The sequence below is a fragment of the Crassostrea angulata genome, chromosome 2 (assembly GCF_025612915.1).
Source record: "Crassostrea angulata isolate pt1a10 chromosome 2, ASM2561291v2, whole genome shotgun sequence".
NCBI classification, from domain to species: Eukaryota; Metazoa; Mollusca; class Bivalvia; order Ostreida; family Ostreidae; genus Magallana; species Magallana angulata.
The window spans coordinates 80,772,191-80,794,589 of record NC_069112.1 but is presented as its reverse complement, the minus strand read 5'-3'; the positions used below and the strand labels follow the sequence as shown (position 1 = coordinate 80,794,589).

Here is a 22,399-nt window from a genome sequence, read left to right as displayed (position 1 = left end):
TAGTATTTTCTCCAATAGCCTATTTGTGTAACATATATAATATAATCAAGTGTAGACTTAATTCGATAACTAATACATCCTGATATAAGCTTAAAGAGATTTTTCAGAAGAGTGATGGGTCTCCAGTTTTTCAATTATTGTCTTGGTTTGTCATTTTCTGGTAAACATGATATAATTCCCAATCTCTGGGAAATAGGAAGCTTCATTAAAAAAAATTAGGGATATTTCAATATTCTCTTTTTCCTTTTTCTTGGTGAATATGAAATAAAAAGACTCCTTATTTCCATAAGAAGCACCTCTAGGAATATAAACTTCATCTATATCCTTACATGTAACATGTATGAATATGAGAAAGGCCTGAGAAGTTCCGATTGGCACCTCACATACACGCAGGTAAACAGTAAATGTCACCTCCAGTAAAGCCGATCCCGATCTACTTTCAGTTTGTCAAACCGATCCCGAGGTGATTGATGTTACAATGACTCCGCTATTACTGTTTTCTTAACTTATTACGCACTGTGTCCATGATGTCAAATTTGTACCGGTGTCCCTCTTCGTCAAGCGCAAATACCTTTCCGTTATAATACCATGCGGTCTTGATACGTTCATCGTTGTTCAAATCACAAATAAGTTTGGCATTTGATGGTGTCAATTGGTCGTGCATTGTAAACACATTTTTGATTTCGCTGTCGGACCTGTTACGAATGATCTTCAATTTACTTTCGGAAATCCCTCTTTGTCAAGCGCAAATACCTATCCGTTATACAGCAACACTCGTTTATAGCGAATTTCAGGGGACCACAGAACAAACTTCGTTATACGTTAATAGCGAATTCGCAATTTTTTTTATAGGGAATTCGCTAAAAAACAGCACTTAAGCTGACAATTCTTCAAACTATTGTACATTAATACAGACCATCGTCAGTAAAAAGAAATAGTCAATACAATATTTTACTTTATTCATGTGATTGTTCAATTCAACGATATTGTTCGTAATATCTAATCTAGGTTTTTTAAAAATGTTTTAACAAGCAAAAAAAAATAAAAATAAAAATAAATAAAACGTATCATTATTCGCCATTATGGTTTAACTTCATACCACAAACTTGCAACCGGATACATGTCTGGCAAATTAGAAATAGAACCAATTCAATAAAGATATATAATTTCCGGAATTCTTTTTTTATTGTGGTAGACAATGAAATTGTATACAATTTATTAACAATTCTTTTATTGTGGCAGTCAATAAATATAAATTAGATTTATAAACATATATACATGTACATGTGTTCACGGCATAAACTGGTTTTTATCTCGGGCATTATGCTACGTTAAAGTAATCGTCGAGTTTTGACTGCTTTGATATACTGGCGTGTATGAACTTTTCAATTTCACACAGATAAGTAAGAGACGTTCTGAGGCATTTACACTTCTTTCAAGACATTGCCTCAACGAATGAATAGAGTTAGTACCATCGTCCGGATTTGGAAGATCTGTCAATTCTACGACATTGTTATCATTGTCGCTATCGGTGCTGTTTGGTTCGGAGTTAACGCCAAGAATATCGTTGATGATGTCATCACGTTCTCGTCCACACGTGTACCGAGAGGAACAATGATCACAACTCAAAACTCCTTAATTCCTTGTAAGCCCGTGAACACTTTACTAACTATTTTCGTCACTCCACAAGACAAATTAAAAATTCTTACGTATATTTTTTAATAAATTTTGTTGAAAAAATGTATTCGATACAGGAATTTTCCCGTATCTTAAATGAATTATGTAGTGAACAAAATCGTAAGAGGAATGATAAAAACGTTCAAATTTAATTAGCGGGGATCTTAAAATTACTTCGTTATAACCGTAAATTCGTTATAGCCGTGTTCGTTATACGTGACAGTTTTATAAAGGATTATATAAGGACTCTGCCGGGACTTTCGCTACATCAGTGTTCGTTATAAACGAGTTTTGTTGTAATACCATGCGGTCTGGTTACGTTCATCGTTGTTTAAATCACAAATGAGTTTGGCATTTGATGGTGTCAATTGGTCGTGCATTGTAAACACATTTTTGATTTCGCTGTTGGACCTGTTACGAATGATCTCAATTTACTTTCGGAATTTCGAAATTTCGAAATCACTGGTATGGATCCTCTCTGGTTTTTGTTCTGAGTGCAGTGGATTTCGAGAATACCAGTAGGATCCAGGTCGAGGTTGATCGTATTCTTGATAATGTGGGAGAGATCATGGCGCAGATTTTTTGTTAGTTTTTTTTCGGTCCAGTTTACAAACTTTTTTTTTGATTCCCCTGTGAGATCTCCTTTTATTTCTGAAATTATTTCCTTTTTAAACTAATTTTTGAGCCCGGTTATTATTTTTGTAACTATATCTTTAATGTCAGACTTTTTCACCATGAAGTGTGAATCGCCGTCTGGGGTTTGATCACTACTGCTTGTTCTAGGCTTTTGGGGGGGGGGGGAGTTTTGTCCGAGACCACTAGATTTCTAACTGATGAAGGCGCCGACTTTAAATTTAGCTGAACCAGTTTTTTGTTTTTGTTTTATTTGGTCAGTATCTGGGGTTTTATGTACAGACTTTTTCTCATCTTTGTTTGCTGCCATCGTCTTGTCCACTCGATCTCCCATTGTGAGCGACTACTCAGTTTAACAAAAACAAACCTTCAAAACACTTTCATATGGCGCTATACACAAACAATTTTAATTCTTTTACTTACTCCTTGGAGAAATTGATATCATTATAATTTTTTACAGTAGAATTTAGCAGAGCCGACAAATTTCCGCGTCCTTCCATTACCGTCACGTGATCTTGTATAATCATAGATGTTGCTAGCATAATTAGGGTTCCAATTTATACTGCATTTTGTGAATTATCTAAGCAATAACTGGGAATTGAACTACACATTTAATACAACATCAACACCATCCCCCCCCCCTCCATCCCGCGCACACACACCTAAAGCACAGCGCTCTTAAACATTACATTAAAAACTATTTTACTTATACAAGTTAATAAAAATGATAATAATCCTATTTTCATTTCTAGCACTTAATTAGAGTGTATAAAATCATTTCCGCATACGTAATGTACTGGTGGTGCCAGTCACGTGGTCACACAAACTTCCGGGTAACGTATTAGGGTGTACACAGAATTATTGTGATTAGAACTATACTCACTGTACCAGTCACGTGGTCACACAAACTTCCGGGTAACGTATTAGGGTGTACACAGAATTATTGTGATTAGAACTATACTCACTGTACCAGTCAAGTGGTTACCCACAGTTCCGGCTACAGAATATTCCACAACCTGATCGTTGTCTACAAGTAGCAAGAGTGTCTTCAACAAGTTAAATGGGGTAAGTGAAAAGTATTTTGTTCAATGAATCTGCAAAGATCAGTAAGCATTTGATTAAAATATGGATCTGGAAGTTAAATTATCTATCTTGATTTTTTATCAGTTGAACAATATTGAGATTGAATATAGATTGATATCCAAAGTGAATCATGATTTTAGTCAAATATTGCAACTCAGAGATCTTCGACCTAAATAATTTGTACAAATTCGACAGATTCCACGAGTGTATAAACAATAGATGCATGCATAACGACCCATCTTTTTTGTTTATATACAATGTCCTTGTTAAAAATGGCGACCAAAAAAATTCAAAAAACAAAATATATTCACTTCGTTTATTTTTTTCATATTTGGATAAAAAAGATGCACTTTTTTGTATTTTGTTGTTTTAACATTTAAAATGGTCCTCTTAGAAGAAGTATTTATCACAGCTTTTTATTTCATTTGCTTTGTAACATAGTCAATGTTTTACCTATTTGTTTCTGTTTTTGTTATAGAGTAATTCAAATATACAGCTACTTTTTACTTTTCGTCGTCAAAGAGTTGTTGAATGATATGATTTTTTTTGGTTTGTCAATAAGTAATTCTATGCAAAAGCTTTCTTTTTCTTTTTATCATTTCAAAAAAAAGGTAATAAGTTTGAGAGAGAGAGAGAGAGAGAGAGAGAGAGAAGAGAGAGAGAAGAGAGAGAGAGAGAGAAAGAGAGAGAGAGAGAGAGAGAGAGAAAGAGAGAGAAAGAGAGAGAGAGAGAACAGAAACACAGTGTAATATTGCTTTTTGAGTCTTAAGTTGCCATAACTAAAACCCTTTAAACTTTAGTCATTGTCCAGGAAATATATTCTTCACACCGGAGATCCAATCTCAAATTAGATGTGTTTCTTTGTCGTGAACAGTATTAACGAGTATGATTCGAACTTATTTCTTTTTTTAATTCATAACTCTATAAAAACTGTCAGAACTGAAATCATCACACCCCGCACAGGATGAAGCTCTGCTATTCAGTCAACCGAATGAGAACTAAATGGTCAGGAAAGGTGACTGAATGACACAAATATGCCATTCAGTCACTTTTCAGTAACCTTTAAGTCACCTTTCAAATGACTGAATGGCAGAGATTCATCCCGTTCCGTTTATTGGTTGGTCGAAATCTACAACAACGTAAGAAAAATAAGGGACTGCACGAAATAGTCATGATGATGTCAGACTTTATCTCATTTACCCAACTGTGTTCAGACACAGGGTAACAATGACTTATCACCGAAATTATTCATCATGTTTTCTATAAATGTCTACAATCAGATAAACGAACTTGTATAATCACAGTTGTTTTTACCATAATTAATGTTCCAATGTATACTGCATTTTGTGAAATATCTAAACATTAACTAGGAATTGAACTACAGTTTATTATAACATCAACACCACCCCCCCCCCCCCCACCCCGCACACACCCACAAAAAGCACACCAGTCTTTAAAATTACATACGAAAAAACAGTATACTTATTATTAAAAATAGAGGACTAAATTATTGTGTTTAAAATTATTTCCGCATTAGAACTATACTCATCGTACCAGTCACGTGGTCACACAGAGTTCCGGCTACAGAATATTCCACAACCTGATTGTTGTCTACAAATAGCAAGAGTGTCTTCAAAAAGTTATATGTGGTAAGTGAAAAGTATCTTATTTAATGAATAAAAAAGATAAGTAAGCATTTGACTATAATATCTATACGGAAGTTAAATTGTCCATCTTTATATTTTATCAACAATACTGAGATTGAATGTGCACTTTTATTTAAAATGATTTATGATCTCAGTCGAGTATACCCAGAGTTCCTTGAACTAAATAATTTGTATAAATGCGATAAATTCCATAAAGAATAGATATATGCATGACCACCCATCCATCCTTTTTTTTTTTATACCGTTTCTTTGTTCAAGAATGGCGACCAACACATCGAAGAAAGAATATATATTCACCTCGTTCATTTATTAACTTTTTTTGGATACAAAAGATGCAAGAATTTTATTTTTGTGTTTTAATGTTAAAATGGTCCTCTTAAAAGAAGTCAATACTACATACATTGTATATTTATTTCATTTGCTTTATAAAATAGTCAATGTTTTACCTATTTGTTTTTGTTTTTGTTATAGAGTAATTCAATTAAAAGGTTTTTTTTCGTAAAAGAGTTGATAAATAATACAGGTTTTTTTATTGGTTTGTCAATAAGTTTTTCTGTACAAAAGCTGTTTGATTCTTTTCTTTTTACAACTTTATATACAAAGAAATAAGTACGACTGAGAGAGAGAAAGAGAATGAGAGGGATAGAGAGAGAGAGAGAGAGAGAGAGAGAGAGAGAGAGAGAGAAAACAGAAAAACAATGTAATACTGCTTTTTGAGTCTTTAGAAATCCAAAACTAAAACCCTTCAAACTATAGTCATTGACCAGGAAATATATCCTCCACATCGGAGATCCAATCTTAAATTAGATATGTTTCCTTGTCGTGTACAGCTTATTGAAAATAACCTCTCACAAAGAATTAGATGAATTAATATCGAAATATGTTTCACATGTACAGGGATGAACTCAAAAGTATGTCCAGTTTTTTTTATCAATCGGTCCTTTTATGTCAAATTCGGTAAAAAATACTCTGCGTCTTAAATGAAGCTCTGCCATTCAGTCAACTGAATAATAACTGAATTGTCAGGAAAGGTGACTGAATGACACAAATATGCCATTCAGTCACTTTTTAGTAACCTTTAAGTCACCTTTCAAATGACTGAATGGCAGATATTCATGAATCCTGTTCCGTTTATCGGTTGGTCGAAATCTACAACAACGTAAGAAAGATAAGGGACTGCACGAAATAATCATGATGATATCAGACATCATGTTTTCTATAAATGTCTACAATCAGATAAACGAACTAGTATAATCACAGTTGTTTTTACCATAATTAATGTTCCAATGTATACTGCATTTATTGAATTATCTAAACATTTACTAGGAATTGAACAACATTTTATTATAACATCAACACCCCCTCCGCCCGCACACACACACTAAAAGCATACCAGTCTTTAAAATTACATACGAAAAAACATTATACTTATTATTAAAAATGAGAGGACTCATATTCTTCATTTCTAGCGCTTCATAACTAAATTATTGTGTTTAAAATTATCTCCGCATTAGAAATATACTCACTGTACCAGTCACGTGGTCACACAAAGTTCCGGCTACAGAATATTCCACAACCTGATCGTTGTCTACAAGTAGCAAGAGTGTCTTCAAAAAGTATAATGTGGTAAGTGAAAAGTATTTCATTCAATGAATAAAAAAGATAAGTAAACATTTGACTATAATATCTATACGGAAGTTAATCGTCCATCTTGATATTTTATCAACAATATTGAGACTGAATGTGCACTTTTATTTAAAATGATTTATGATCTCAGTCGAATATGCCCAGAGTTCCTTGAACTAAATAATTTGTACAAATGTTTTAAATTCCATGGGTTTATAAACAATAGATATATGCATGACCACCCATCCATCTTTTTTTTTATAATACCGTTTCTTTGTTCAAGAATGGCGACTAACAAATTGGAGAAAGAATATATATTCACCTCGTTCATTTTTTTAACTTTTTTGGATACAAAAGATGCAAGAATTTGTATTTTTGTGTTTTAATGTTAAAATGGTCCTCTTAAAAGAAGGCAATACTACAACTATTTATTTCATTTGCTTTGTAAAATAGATAATGTTTTACCTATTTCTTTCTGTTTTTGTTATAGAGTAATTCAATTAAACAGGTTTTTTTTTTCGTCAAAGAGTTGATAAATTATACAGGTTTTTATAATTTAATTTGTCAATAAGTAATTCTGTACAAAAGCTGTTTATTTCTTTTCTTTTTACCATTTATATACAAGGTAATAAGTTTGATTGATTGACTAAGAGAGAGAGAGAGAGAGAGAGAGAGAGAGAGAGAGAGAGAGAGAGAGAGAGAGAGAGAGAGAGAAACAATGTACTACTGAAGAGCTTTTTGAGGCTTTAGAAGTCTATAATTAAAGCCCTTCAAGTTTTAGTCATTGACCAGGAAATATATCCCCCACATCGGAGATCCAATCTTAAATTAGATATGTTTCCTTGTCGTGTACAGCTTATTGAAAATAACCTCTCACAAAGAATTAGATGAATTAATATCGAAATATGTTTCACATGTACAGGGATGAACTCAAAAGTATGTCCAGTTTTTTTTTAACGATCGGTCCTTTTATGTCAAATTCGGAAAAAATACTCTGCGTCTTAAATGAAGCTCTGCCATTCAGTCAACTGAATAATAACTGAATTGTCAGAAAAGGTGACTGAATGACACAAATATGCCATGCAGTCACTTTTTAGTAACCTTTAAGTCACCTTTCAAATGACTGAATGGCAGATATTCATGAATCCCGTTCCGTTTATCGGTTGGTCGAAATCTACAACAACGTAAGAAAGATCAGGGACTGCACGAAATAATCATGATGATATCAGACATCATGTTTTCTATAAATGTCTACAATCAGATAAACGAACTTGTATAATCACAGTTGTTTTTACCATAATTAATGTTCCAATGTATACTGCATTTTGTGAATTATCTAAACATTAACTAGGAATTGAACAACAGTTTATTATAACATCAACACCCCCCTCCGCCCGAACACACACACTAAAAGCATACCAGTCTTTAAAATTACATACGAAAAAACATTATACTTATTATTAAAAATGAGAGGACTCATATTCTTCATTTCTAGCGCTTCATAACTAAATTATTGTGTTTAAAATTATTTCCGCATTAGAACTATACTCACTGTACCAGTCACGTGGTCACACAGAGTTCCGGCTACAGAATATTCCATAACCTGATCGTTGTCTACAAGTAGCAAGAGTGTCTTCAAAAAGTATAATGTGGTAAGTGAAAAGTATTTTATTTAATGAATAAAAAAGATAAGTAAACATTTGACTATAATATCTATACGGAAGTTAATCGTCCATCTTGATATTTTATCAACAATACTGAGACTGAATGTGCACTTTTATTTAAAATGATTTATGATCTCAGTCGAATATGCCCAGAGTTCCTTGAACTAAATAATTTGTACAAATGTTTTAAATTCCATGGGTTTATAAACAATAGATATATGCATGACCACCCATCCATCTTTTTTTATAATACCGTTTCTTTGTTCAAGAATGGCGACCAACAAATTGGAGAAAGAATATATATTCACCTCGTTCATTTTTTAACTTTTTTGGATACAAAAGATGCAAGAATTTGTATTTTTGTGTTTTAATGTTAAAATGGTCCTCTTAAAAGAAGTCAATACTACAACTATTTATTTCATTTGCTTTGTAAAATAGATAATGTTTTACCTATTTCTTTCTGTTTTTGTTATAGAGTAATTCAATTAAACAGGGTTTTTTTTCGTCAAAGAGTTGATAAATTATACAGGTTTTTATAATTTAATTTGTCAATAAGTAATTCTGTACAAAAGCTGTTTATTTCTTTTCTTTTAACCATTTATATACAAGGTAATAAGTTTGATTGATTGACTAAGAGAGAGAGAGAGAGAGAGAGAGAGAGAGAGAGAGAGAGAGAGAGAGAGAGAGAGAGAACAATGTACTACTGAAGAGCTTTTTGAGGCTTTAGAAGTCAATAATTAAAGCCCTTCAAGTTTTAGTCATTGACCAGGAAATATATCCCCCACATCGGAGATCCAATCTTAAATTAGATATGTTTCCTTGTCGTGTACAGCTTATTGAAAATAACCTCTCACAAAGAATTAGATGAATTAATATCGAAATATGTTTCACATGTACAGGGATGAACTCAAAAGTATGTCCAGTTTTTTTTAACGATCGGTCCTTTTATGTCAAATTCGGTAAAAAATACTCTGCGTCTGAAATAAAGCTCTGCCATTCAGTCAACTGAACTATAACTGAATTGTCAGAAAAGGTGACTGAATGACACAAATATGCCATTCAGTCACTTTTCAGTAACCTTTAAGTCACCTTTCAAATGACAGAATGGCAGATATTCATTCCGTTCCGTTTATCGGTTGGTGGAAATCTACAACAACGTAAGAAAAATCAGGGACTGCAAGAAATAATCATGATGATATTAGACCTTAACCCATTTACCCAAATTTATACAGACACACGGTAAAAATGACTTATCACCGAAATTATTCATCATGTTTTCTATAAATGTCTACAATCAGATAAACGAACTTGTATAATCACAGTTGTTTTTACCATAATTAATGTTCTAATGTATACTGCATTTTGTGAATTATCTAAACATTAACTAGGAATTGAACAACAGTTTATTATAACTTCAACACCCCCCTCCCCCCGCACACACACACTAAAAGCGTACCAGTCTTTAAAATTACATACGGAAAAACTCATTATTAAAAATGAGAGGACTCATATTCTTCATTTTTAGCGCTTCATACCTAAATTATTGTGTTTAAAATTATTTCCGCATTAGAAATATACTCACTGTACCAGTCACGTGGTCACACAAAGTTCCGGCTACAGAATATTCCACAACCTGATCGTTGTCTACAAGTAGGAAGTGTGTCTTCAACAACTTAAATGTGGTAAGTGAAAAGTATTTTTTTTTAATGAATAAAAAAGATAAGTAGACATTTGACTTTAATATCTATACGGAAGTTAAATTATCCATCTTGATATTTTATCAACAATATTGAGATTGAATGTGCACTTTTATTTAAAATTATTTATGATCTCAGTCGAATATGCTCAGAGTTCCTTGACCTAAATAATTTGTACAAATGCGATAGATTCCATGGATTTTATAAACAATAGATTTATGCATGACCACCCATTTATTCATTTTTTTTTTAAAATACCAATAATGCCCATTTATTTGTTAAAGAATGGCGACAAAAAAAAGAAGAAAAAAATATTATACTTTCAACTCGTTTATTTTTAAAGTTTTTGGATAAAAAAGATGCAATAATTTGTATATTTGTGTTTTAATGTTAAAATGGTCCTCTTAAAATAAGTCAATACTACAGGTATTTATTGCATATTCTTTTGTAAAATAGACAATGTTTTACCTATTTGTTTCTGTTTTTGTTATAGAGTAATTCAATTAAACAGTTTTTTTTTCGTCAAAAAGTTGACAAATTGTACAGGTTTTTATAATATAATTTGTCAATAAGTAATTCTGTACAAAAGCTGTTTGTTTCTTTTCTTTTTCCCACTTTATATACCTGGGAATAGGTTTGATTGATTGACAGAGAGAGAGAGAAAGAGAGAGAGAGAGAGAGAGAGAGAGAGAGAGAGAGAGAGAGAGAGAGAGAATGTACTACTGAAGAGCTTTTTGAGGCTTTAGAAGTCAATAATTAAAGCCTTTCAAATTTTAGTTATTGGCCAGGAAATATATCCCCCACATCGGAGATCCAATCTTAAATTAGATATGTTTCCTTGTCGTGTACAGCTTATTGAAAATAACCTCTCAGAAAGAATTAGATGAATTCATATCGAAATATGTTTCACATGTACAGTGATGAACTCAAAAGTATGTCCAGTTGTTTTTAACGATCGGTCCTTTTATGTCAAATTCGGTAAAAAAAATACTCTGCGTCTGAAATAAAGCTCTGCCATTCAGTCAACTGAATTATAACTGAATTGTCAGGAAAGGTGACTGAATGATACAAATATGCCATTCAGTCACTTTTCAGTAACCTTTAAGTCACCTTTCAAATGACTGAATGGCAGAGATTCATCCCGTTCCGTTTATTGGTTGGTCGAAATCTACAACAACGAAAGAAAATAAGGGACTGCACGAAATAATCATGATGATATCATACCTTATCTCATTTACCCAAGTTTATACAGACACACGGTAAAAATGACTTATCACCGAAATTATTCATTATGTTTTCTATAAATATCTACAATCAGATAAACGAACTAGTATAATCACAGTTGTTTTTACAATAATTAATGTTCCAATGTATACAGCATTTTGTGAATTATCTAAACATTAACTAGGAATTGAACAACAGTTTATTATAACTTCAACACCCCCTCCCCCCGCACACACACACTAAAAGCATACCAGTCTTTAAAATTACATACGAAAAAACCTTATACTTATTATTAAAAATGAGAGGACTCATATTCTTCATTTCTAGCGCTTCATAACTAAATTATTGTGTTTAAAATTATTTCCACATTAGAACTATACTCACTGTACCAGTCACGTGGTCACACAGAGTTCCGGCTACAGAACATTCCACAACCTGATCGTTGTCTACAAGTAGCAAGAGTGTCTTCAAAAAGTATAATGTGGTAAGTGAAAAGTATTTTATTTAATGAATAAAAAAGATAAGTAAACATTTGACTATAATATCTATACGGAAGTTAATCGTTCATCTTGATATTTTATCAACAATACTGAGACTGAATGTGCACTTTTATTTAAAATGATTTATGATCTCAGTCGAATATGCCCAGAGTTCCTTGAACTAAATAATTTGTACAAATGTTTTAAATTCCATGGGTTTATAAACAATAGATATATGCATGACCACCCATCCATCTTTTTTTATAATACCGTTTCTTTGTTCAAGAATGGCGACCAACAAATTGGAGAAAGAATATATATTCACCTCGTTCATTTTTTAACTTTTTTGGATACAAAAGATGCAAGAATTTGTATTTTTGTGTTTTAATGTTAAAATGGTCCTCTTAAAAGAAGTCAATACTACAGCAATTTATTTCATTTGCTTTGTAAAATAGACAATGTTTTACCTATTTGTTTCTGTTTTTGTTATAGAGTAATTCAATTTAACAGGTTTTTTTTTCGTCAAAGAGTTGATAAATTATACAGGTTTTTATAATATAATTTGTCAATAAGTAATTCTGTATAAAAGCTGTTTGTTTCTTTTCTTTTTACCACTTTATATACAAGGGAATAAGTTTAATTGACTGACTGAGAGAGAGAGAGAGAGAGAGAGAGAGAGAGAAACAATATACTACTGAAGAGCTTTTTGAGGCTTTAGAAGTCAATAATTAAAGCCCTTCAAGTTTTAGTCATTGACCAGGAAATATATCCTTCACATCGGAGATCCAATCTTAAATTAGATATGTTTCCTTGTCGTGTACAGCTTATTGAAAATAACCTCTCACAAAGAATTAGATGAATTAATATCGAAATATGTTTCACATGTACAGGGATGAACTCAAAAGTATGTCCAGTTTTTTTTAACGATCGGTCCTTTTATGTCAAATTCGGTAAAAAATACTCTGCGTCTGAAATAAAGCTCTGCCATTCAGTCAACTGAATTATAACTGAATTGTCAGGAAAGGTGACTGAATGACACAAATATGCCATTCAGTCACTTTTTAGTAACCTTTAAGTCACCTTTCAAATGACTGAATGGCAGAGATTTAAGTTTACACCAACACACGGTAAAAATGACTTATCACCGAAATTATTCATCATGTTTTCTATAAATGTCTACAATCAGATAAACGAACTGGTATAATCACAGTTGTTTTTACAATAACTAATGTTCCAATGTATACTGCATTTTGTGAATTATCTAAACATTAACTAGGAATTGAACTACAGTTTATTATAACACCAGCACCCCCTCCCCACCCTACCCCCCCCCCCCACCCCCCCCCCCCCTTGCACACACACACTAAAAGCCCACCAGTCTTTAAAATTACATACGAAAAAACATTATACTTATTATTAAAAATGAGAGGACTCATATTCTTCATTTCTAGGGCTTCATAACTAAATTATTGTGTATGAAATTATTTCCGCATTAGAACTATACTCACTGTACCAGTCACGTGGTCACACAGAGTTCCGGCTACAGAATATTCCACAACCTGATTGTTATCTACAAGTAACAAGAGTGTCTTCAACAAGTTAAATGTGGTAAGTGAAAAGTATCTTATTTAATGAATAAAAAAGATAAGTAAGCATTTGACTATAACATCTATACAGAAGTTAAATTGTCCATCTTTATATTTAATCAACAATATTGAGATTGAATGTGCACTTTTATTTAAAATGATTTATGATCGCAGTCGAATATGCCCAGAGTTCCTTGAACTAAATAATTTGTACAAATGCGAAAGATTCCATAAAGAATAGATATATGCATGACCACCCATCCATCCTTTTTTTTTATAATACCATTTATTTGTTCAAGAATGGGGACCAACACATCAAAGAGAGAATATATATTCACCTCGTTCGTTTTATAACTTTTTTTGGATACAAAAGATGCAAGAATTTGTATTTTTGTGTTTTAATGTTAAAATGGTCCTCTTAAAAGAAGTCAATACTACAGCTATTTATTTCATTTGCTTTGTAAAATAGTCAATGTTTTACCTATTTGTTTCTGTTTTTGTTATAGAGTAATTCAATTAAACGTTTTTTTTTTCGTCAAAGAGTTGATAAATAATACAGTTTCTTTTTAATTGGTTTGTCAATAAGTTATTCTATACAAAAGCTGTTTGATTCTTTTATTTTTACAACTTTATATACAAGGGAATAAGTACGACTGAGAAAGAGAGAGAGAGAGAGAGAGAGAGAGAGAGAGAGAGAGAGAGAACAGAAAAACAATGTAATACTGCTTTTTGAGTCTTTAGAAATCCAAAACTAAAACCCTTCAAACTATAGTCATTGACCAGGAAATATATCCTTCACATCGGAGATCCAATCTCAAATTGGATATGTTTCCTTGTCGTGTACAGCTTATTGAAAATAACCACTCACAAAGAATTAGATGAATTAATATTGAAAAATGTGTCACTTGTACAGGGATGAACTCAAAAGTGTGTCCAGTTTTTTTTAACGATTGGTCCTTTTATGTCAAATTCGGTAAAAAAAATACTATGCGTCTGAAATGAAGCTCTGCCTTTCAGTCAACTGAATAATAACTGAATTGTCAGGAAAGGTGACCGAATGACACAAATATGCCATTCAGTCACTTTTTAGTAACCTTTAAGTCACCTTTCAAATGACTGAATGGCAGAGATTCATCCCGTTCCGTTTATCGGTTGGTCGAAATCTACAACAACGTAAGAAAAATAAGGGACTGCACGAAATAATCATAATGATATCAGACCTTAACTCATTTACCCAAGTCTATACAGACACACGGTAAAAATGACTTATCACCGAAATTATTCATCATGTTTTCTATAAATGTCTACAATCAGATAAACGAACTTGTATAATCACAGATGTTGCTACCATAATTAGTGTTCCAATGTATACTGCATTGTGAATTATCTAAGCATTAACTGGGAATTGAACTACAGTTTATCATAACATCAGCACCCCCCTCCCCACACTACCCCCCCCCCCCCCCTGCACACACACACACCAAAAGCCCACCAGTCTTGAAAATTACATACGAAAAAACATTATACTGATACAAATTATTAAAATGAGAGTAATCATATTCTTCATTTCTAGCGCTTCATAATTAAATTATTGTGTTTAAAATTATTTCCGCATTAGAACTATACTCACTGTACCTGTCACGTGGTCACACAGAGTTCCGGCTACAGAATATTCCACAACCTGATTGTTATCTACAAGTAGCAAGTGTGTCTTCAAAAAGTATAATGTGGTAAGTGAAAAGTATTTTATTTAATGAATAAAAAAGATAAGTAAAATTTGACTATAATATATATACGGAAGTTAATTGTCCATCTTGATATTTTATCAACAATACTGAGATTGAATGTGCACTTTTATTTAAAATGATTTATGATCTCAGTCGAATATGCCCAGAGTTCCTTCAACTAAATAATTTGAACAAATGCGAAAGATTCCATTGGTTTATAAACAATAGATATATGTATGACCACCCATCCATCCTTTTTTTTATAATACCACTTCTTTGTTCAAGAATGGCGACCAACACATCAAAGAAAGAATATATATTCAACTCGTTCATTTTATAACTTTTTTTGGAAACAAAAGATGCAAGAATTTGTATTTTTGTGTTTTAATGTTAAAATGGTCCTCTTAAAAGAAGTCAATACTACAGCTATTTATTTCATTTGCTTTGTAAAATAGTCAATGTTTTACCTATTTGTTTCTATTTTTGTTATAGAGTAATTCAATTAAACAGTTTATTTTTTGGTCAAAGAGTTGATAAATTATACAGCTTTTTTATATGATTTGTCAATAAGTAATTCTGTACAAAAGCTGTTTGTTTCTTTTCTTTTTACCACTTTATATACAAGGGAATAAGTTTGATTGATTGACTGAGGGAGATAAAGAGATAAAGAGAGAGAGAGAGAGAGAGAGAGAGAGAGAGAGAGAAACAATGTACTACTGAAGAGCTTTTTGAGGCTTTAGAAGTCAATAATTAAAGCCCTTCGAACTATAGTCATTGACCAGGAAATATATCCTTCACATCGGAGATCCAATCTCAAATTAGAGATGTTTCCTTGCCGTGTACAGCCTATTGGAAATAACCACTCACAAAGAATTAGATGAATTAATTTAAAAACATGTGTCACTTGTACAGGGATGAACTCAAAAGTGTGTCCAATTTTTTTTTTTTTAACGATCGGTCCTTTTATGTCAAATTCGCTAAAAAATACTATGCGTCTGAAATATGACACGAAATGGCCATTTTGATCTCACTATAAACAGACCGAATATGTTACTCTTCTATGAACAATTATCACCAGAATTCTAATGCTATAACAAAAGAGAATGAACAATGTAAGATATGTTAAGGTGAGCTTTTCTGATCACTTTTAGTCCGGCGTACGTCTGTCTGTCTGTGTGTCAATCATTCTGTCTATAACCATTTGCATTGTTGACTCCTTCTCTAGAACAACTTGGCCAATTTCAACAAAACTTGACATATAGCATTATTGGTAAAGGGAAAATGTGTTGTTGTTTCTTTTTTCAAAAATCTTCTCAAAAACAAATTTGCCAAAATTGCTTTAACTTGTATAGAAGCGTTTTAAGGTGTTTTTTACAATGGAAAAAATAGAGACAATTTTTAACATTTCCATTTATAAAGCCATTTTGCCGGATAAGCTATCACTTGTGTAAAAGCATCCTTTGGTAACGTAGATTCAACTTTTTTTTTCAGATCATGAATCCTAAAGGGGGGGGGGGGAGGGGGAACAATGGAGCATGTTAAAAAAAAAGTGATTATTCTAAATTTATAAATTTTAAAATATATGGTAAAACTTATACCCAACAACGGGTAATTGTTACTGCTGTGATTTTTTACGAATTTTTCTTAAAAAGGGGCATTTAGAATTTCACACATAATTTTTTTACGAAATGGACATGTCCGTAAAAATTAAAATCATCTGTGGGGGGACATTTTCACCCTGACATTGTTACAGTTAACTCCCATAGAAATAAGAAAATCGTTTTTCTCTTAACGAGTCTTTAATTATAATGATTGTGTTTATTCATTTACCTTTATTTCATATGTGATATACACTTCACTTATTCCTATCAATATGGGTATCATCATTGATGTACAATATGTGCTCGTCTCAGTTCGATTTACCGGGAAAAAAGAAAGACAACAGCATTTAATTTTTTTTCTCTCTCTCTTTCCCGCCTTCTCTCCCAATGTAAGCGATTCATTTTGATTTGGCATTTTAAATAATGGGTTAAAATAGCTTTGTATCCCCGCCATAGTATTGACTCTGAGTGATTAAAATCTAGCTAATAACGTTGCATAATACGTAGTTTTAAAAAATACGCAAGACTGAATAGAAAGATCTAACTGTTATCACCTCGTGACCAAAAACGCTTAAATATACCTACATGTACAGCCGTCAGGGACTCAAATATACCTACATGTACAGCCGTCATAGACTGAGCTGAAGCTCATGAACATTACTCTAATACGGACGATGTAGTAAATTTACGTGGGATGTTGTTTTACTCCTGTGAAAATTTACGCATTTAATTATTACGAATTTATAAATCTCGTAATTATGAACAGCACGTACAAAAATATCCGTTATACGGTATGTGCGCATCTTGACATTTTAAAATGTTAAAACTGTGGCTCCTGAATATTATTGGGCCACTTAATGCACACGCGGTGACGGTACTCTCTTTTACTTACATTTTTAGGTATGTTTTTTCAGACACAGGATTTGAAGTACGTGTGCTGTGGCTAAGATAAGTCAAGATAACTTTCTTGTCTCTCAACAAACTCCGACTTCTATTTTGTCTAGTCAACATAAGCTATTACATTTTGTTGCGATAACTATCTCGACAAGATGAGATAACATATCTTGCATCTTGATCAAAATTTGTTGCATTTGCAAATGCTGCCATCCACAAAACAATATGATACATGTACATGTATAATAGTTGTATTGTCGTATTTTGCTCATTATTTGCTCAACTCATTTCTCGATCCCCTTACGTTTATAGAAAGGCACGTAATCAAAATGAAATATAGGTAATTGCCCGTCGATTAGTGTCTTAAAAATTACCATTTGATATTTAATCCTCAGGTGCAAATTCATATCTTAAGCTGTGTTTAACATGAATATTTAGATACTTTGTATGCTGACTTATAAAGCTTGAGACACCATGAAAAAAAAAACGGATGACTTAAGGTTAATATTGAATTACATGTAATTCAAATTAAATGATAAGATTAAAGATTAAAATAATAAGCAATATAAAAAACCACCAATTTATTATGTTTTAATTAGGAATGAAAACAAACAAAGATATTAAAATCAAATAGAATTTTCCAAAATAGGGCCAAAGTTATGAGGAATTATTTTAATCCTTAGGTTAACTTTTTCAATCGCATATAGTTTAATGTATTTAAGACAGTACAACTTTATAAATATGATATAATGACGCTAAACATATTGTGTTTTAAAAGGCAAAATAAGAATCAACATATCTATAGTTTTTGGAGGACGGCCTTATAATTTTCAGTAATTATCTTCTAAGCAGATCAAAGGAATTCTGGATAATGAGTTCCAAACTTATTTATCAAATTATGTTTATAACTAATTTTGTTTTGTGAACGACAGTCTTTGCAAATGAAACGAATTTTAGTCAAGATGCAAGATAAATTATCGAGATAGCTATCCAAAAAAAAAAAAATCAGTCTTGATCGAGAAACCAAAAAGTTTTTTGATCTTGACGAGATAGTTATCTTGACTTTACGTGATATGCTATGTTGACCCAAAAGTATGTGGATTGCAGAAATATATTACCATATGGTAAATCTACAAACTGTGCGTCTTTAATCTTGACGCCATGTTTTGAACGTTGCCATGCGCCTTGGTGACAAAACACGTTGCTTTTAAATAAGGGTAACAAAGGGGATAACAAAAATACCGTTTCATCAAAGGGACCAAAACTTAGCATATCAATAACATAAGTGTTGGTGCACAGATTCATCTGTAAAGTATGACTTTCATGAAAAATATGATAGACAGCCAAATTGTCTTCTTATTTTTTGATTGACCCCCGTATGTATGATTGTTTCGTTTTGAACAGATGTGTTTTGTCATGAATGAATATTAATCGTACATGAGATTTTCGCTTTGATCTCGATGCAAAACAATTCACAAAATGTTATTTAAAGGGAAGTTGTTGGTTTGACTAATTTTACCGAATTAGAATGTTTTGTCTGAAATATATTAAGAAAATCAATCTAATATTATCAACTATATTAAAAAAATATGTAGTATATTTAAATGATTACAAAATCAATGTTAAAATATTTCATAAAAAGTACATATTGTAATGATAATATAAACAAATTTTAACCATCTCAAAAATCCATAAAGCGAACCACAAGTTTAAAGCAAAGCAACACGGACCTCTAAAGATGGAGGTGGGATCAAGTCGCACCCGCCGTGTGTGCATTGTCAAGATCATGAAAAACGGAAGAAACCGTAATCAGTCCCGTGTATTAATAATGGTCTAAATATGTAAAACTGAGACACAGTCATATATAGATAGAAAGAAAAATCACATTAGTTGTCTTGAACAACATCCATCAGACTACATCTGCCATAGAAACAGTCACCTTCAAAGACAGATATGTTCTTATCTGAACTTTTTTTTAAATTAAAAAATACATCAATTTTAGATCTGAAGAATTACACTACCTTAGTTTAATTGACAAATTAATAGTGTACCCTGAAAACTGATCAAGCCTTGACAAGTTTGTAGAACTATGGTCAATCCCAATAAATTATGTAGGTTATTAAAGCGATCTGGTTGGACCATCGTTGGGGAGGCACTGTACTCAAACACTTTTGTCTCAACTTGTTAACAAGTATTCCTTTTGGCATTAATGATATATTGATAGCTAAAAGCAAGTAATCAGTCTAATGTAAAATAATTTAAAAAGTACTGTATTTTTATAGAATATTTGCAATCTGTACACCATAATTTCATCATTATAAACCGTCAATAAATTTAATTTCGAAATAAATCTGGGGAAAGCCGTTCGTAAACTCCTTGTCTAGTTTTATATTTTTAACGTGATTATCAAATGTTAATGTGTCTTCTTCTTCTTTAGAATACTGAGTAGGGCTCTTCAAAGATCGAGCATTAACACGTACATAGAAAGAATGATCTGCACTGGCGTCGGAAGCAAATTGAAAGTGGGGGGGGGGGGGGGCTAGACTAATCCCCTCAGATATATTGCAACAAAAACCCTATTTCCCAAAATCATGAAAATCTTAATCCGTGGGGGGGGGGGGGGGTCACAAAAATACCGAATGTTTTACCAAAGATCATACATGTGTTTTCTTTTAAAGTTTTTATTTATAAGCACTGCGATTGGATCAGCTACTCGCAGCTGCATCCAATCATAAAACGGAGCTTGTCACCGAGTTTTTCGTAATGAAATCCGCCAAGGGTTTACGGGGAGCAAAGTGGACCGAAAACCCTTGGCTAGCGAAGATGGGACATATTTTTTTTTTAACAATTTTAAAAACTATATTGTCAATTATTTGGATTTAAATTTGGATTAAACATTTCTTAAAGTACATCGATAGATTGATATTGAAATCTGCAATTTAATAGATTTTGTTGTTTAACAACTCAAAACACTTTTAATTTGTCAGGAATGACAATGATAATTATGTTAACTTCTGATTGCATATCCCTGGTATGGGACCTTGCCGTTTTTTACCAGCACACCAAACTTCACCTATTTAAAACATATAATTGCAACAAAATGACATGCATTTTTTAAAATATGCAATTTGTATAATATTCTAAAAAAAATGAATCTGGATGTATTTTGTTCACACATTTTTTAAATTGATTACTATCCTTCATTCAATCACAAATTCCTGGCCAGTGTACATATGTATAATGTTTATAAAACAAAACTAAAAATCTACTCATCCTTTAAATCTGTGTATAAACACACTTTTTAAAAATAAAATATGATAAGAAGTCCATTGAGATATGTAAATAACCCATTTTTTAGCATATAATAGAGAGAGAAATAGAGAGAGAGAGAGATAGAGAGAGAGATAGAGAGTGAGATAGAGATAGAGAGAGAGAGAGTTTTGAATAATGTCAGAGACAGATTAAGAGAGATTAGAAAACTGAAAGAGAGAGATACAGAAACAAAGAGAAAGTACATATTATGGAGAGAGAGAAAGAGAGAACATTTGCGTTAAAGAGACATAGACACAGTAAGCTGGCATACATGTGGAACAGACTAAGAGAAAGAGCTTTTGTATATCCTTAGCAGAGATATCTGAAAATAGTGGATGTCTGAAAGAGAGAGAGAGAGAGGGGGAGAGGGAGAGAGAACATAAGTATGCATTAAAGAGAAATAGACACAGAAAGCTGGCATACGTGTTAAAGAGAGAGATGTCAAACATATTAGAGATATGGAAACAAAGAGAAAGAAAGAGTACATAAGTTTAGTTTGACACCATAGATCTAAATATTTCCAGTAATGCGATAGGAGGTCATGTGGTACTTTGGTGTCATGCGTCGGTTCACGTATCGCGGAGGTTCAAATATTTAATTTTGTTAAATCGAAAGCAACACCGTTTTACACCTCCTATTTTAATAAATACATTATTCAGAGATATACGGAGAACCAGACAGTGATTTCAATAATAGATGCATCTTAACCAGAGAATGTGAATTTGAAGGTTTTTTTTATTGTAAGTTATCTGTGTTAATAATTTATGTTTTACATAATAAACGATGAATGAGAGAGAGATAGATAGATCGATAGATAAATAGATAGAGAGAGAGAGAGAGAGTTAGTCACTACATTTAAAATCGTGTATTTTGTGGTAAATATACGTTTCTTGGGAAAAAACACACTTTCTCGACAATATCGTGTACCATAGACACATGAATATATTCGATACAATTCTTTATTAACTGAAGGAATATAAGGGCGAGTTTTTTGATAATTATAAATTCTTATCAAAGTTTTCTTTTCTTATAAATTTACTACAGATATTATTTTCCTTGAGCTATTGTCTCTTTTTTCTTCATTTGCGGATAAATATCAAATACGATCAGCGTTAAAAAGATATGACAGGATATTAATAGTAGCTTTTTATTAATATTCAACACAATAGATAGAGAGGGACAGACAGATATAGAGAAGTACAAAAGTTTCTCTCATAGGTCTAGAAATTTCGATACACAGATCGTTTATGTTCTGATAATAAGCATTGAGGAGGAAACAACATCATATTACACCTGTTATAGAAAGGACTACCTGGTTCAGAAATTGGAGCTAGGGTCAGACACCGATTTTAACAACACAAAAATTCAACAATAGAATCATAGAGGCGTGTTAACCAGAGCATGTGAATGTTACTGAAGTTAGCATGGTGCAATGTAATACATTTGGAATGCTTTATTTCTTTACATTTGGAATGTTTTATTTCTTTACTATTTTGAATGTTTTATTTCTTTACATTTAGAGTGTTTTA

The 22,399-nt window shown here is 32.2% G+C and overlaps 2 protein-coding genes across 7 annotated transcripts in view; both read left to right on the top strand.

Moving 5' to 3' along the window:
• The window catches only part of LOC128171010 (uncharacterized), a 555,905-nt gene that overhangs the window by 413,031 nt on the left and 120,475 nt on the right, over positions 1 to 22,399 (top strand). The window lies entirely within an intron of this gene.
• The window catches only part of LOC128171024 (uncharacterized), a 55,385-nt gene continuing 39,559 nt past the window's right edge, over positions 6,574 to 22,399 (top strand). For all 3 annotated transcript variants that reach the window (XR_008241981.1, XM_052836788.1, XM_052836786.1), the window contains exons 1-6: positions 6,574 to 6,686; positions 8,227 to 8,338; positions 9,921 to 10,032; positions 11,644 to 11,755; positions 13,247 to 13,358; positions 14,955 to 15,066. The gene's annotated coding sequence lies outside the window, so the exon portion shown is untranslated. The remainder of the gene's footprint in view (positions 6,687 to 8,226; positions 8,339 to 9,920; positions 10,033 to 11,643; positions 11,756 to 13,246; positions 13,359 to 14,954; positions 15,067 to 22,399) is intronic.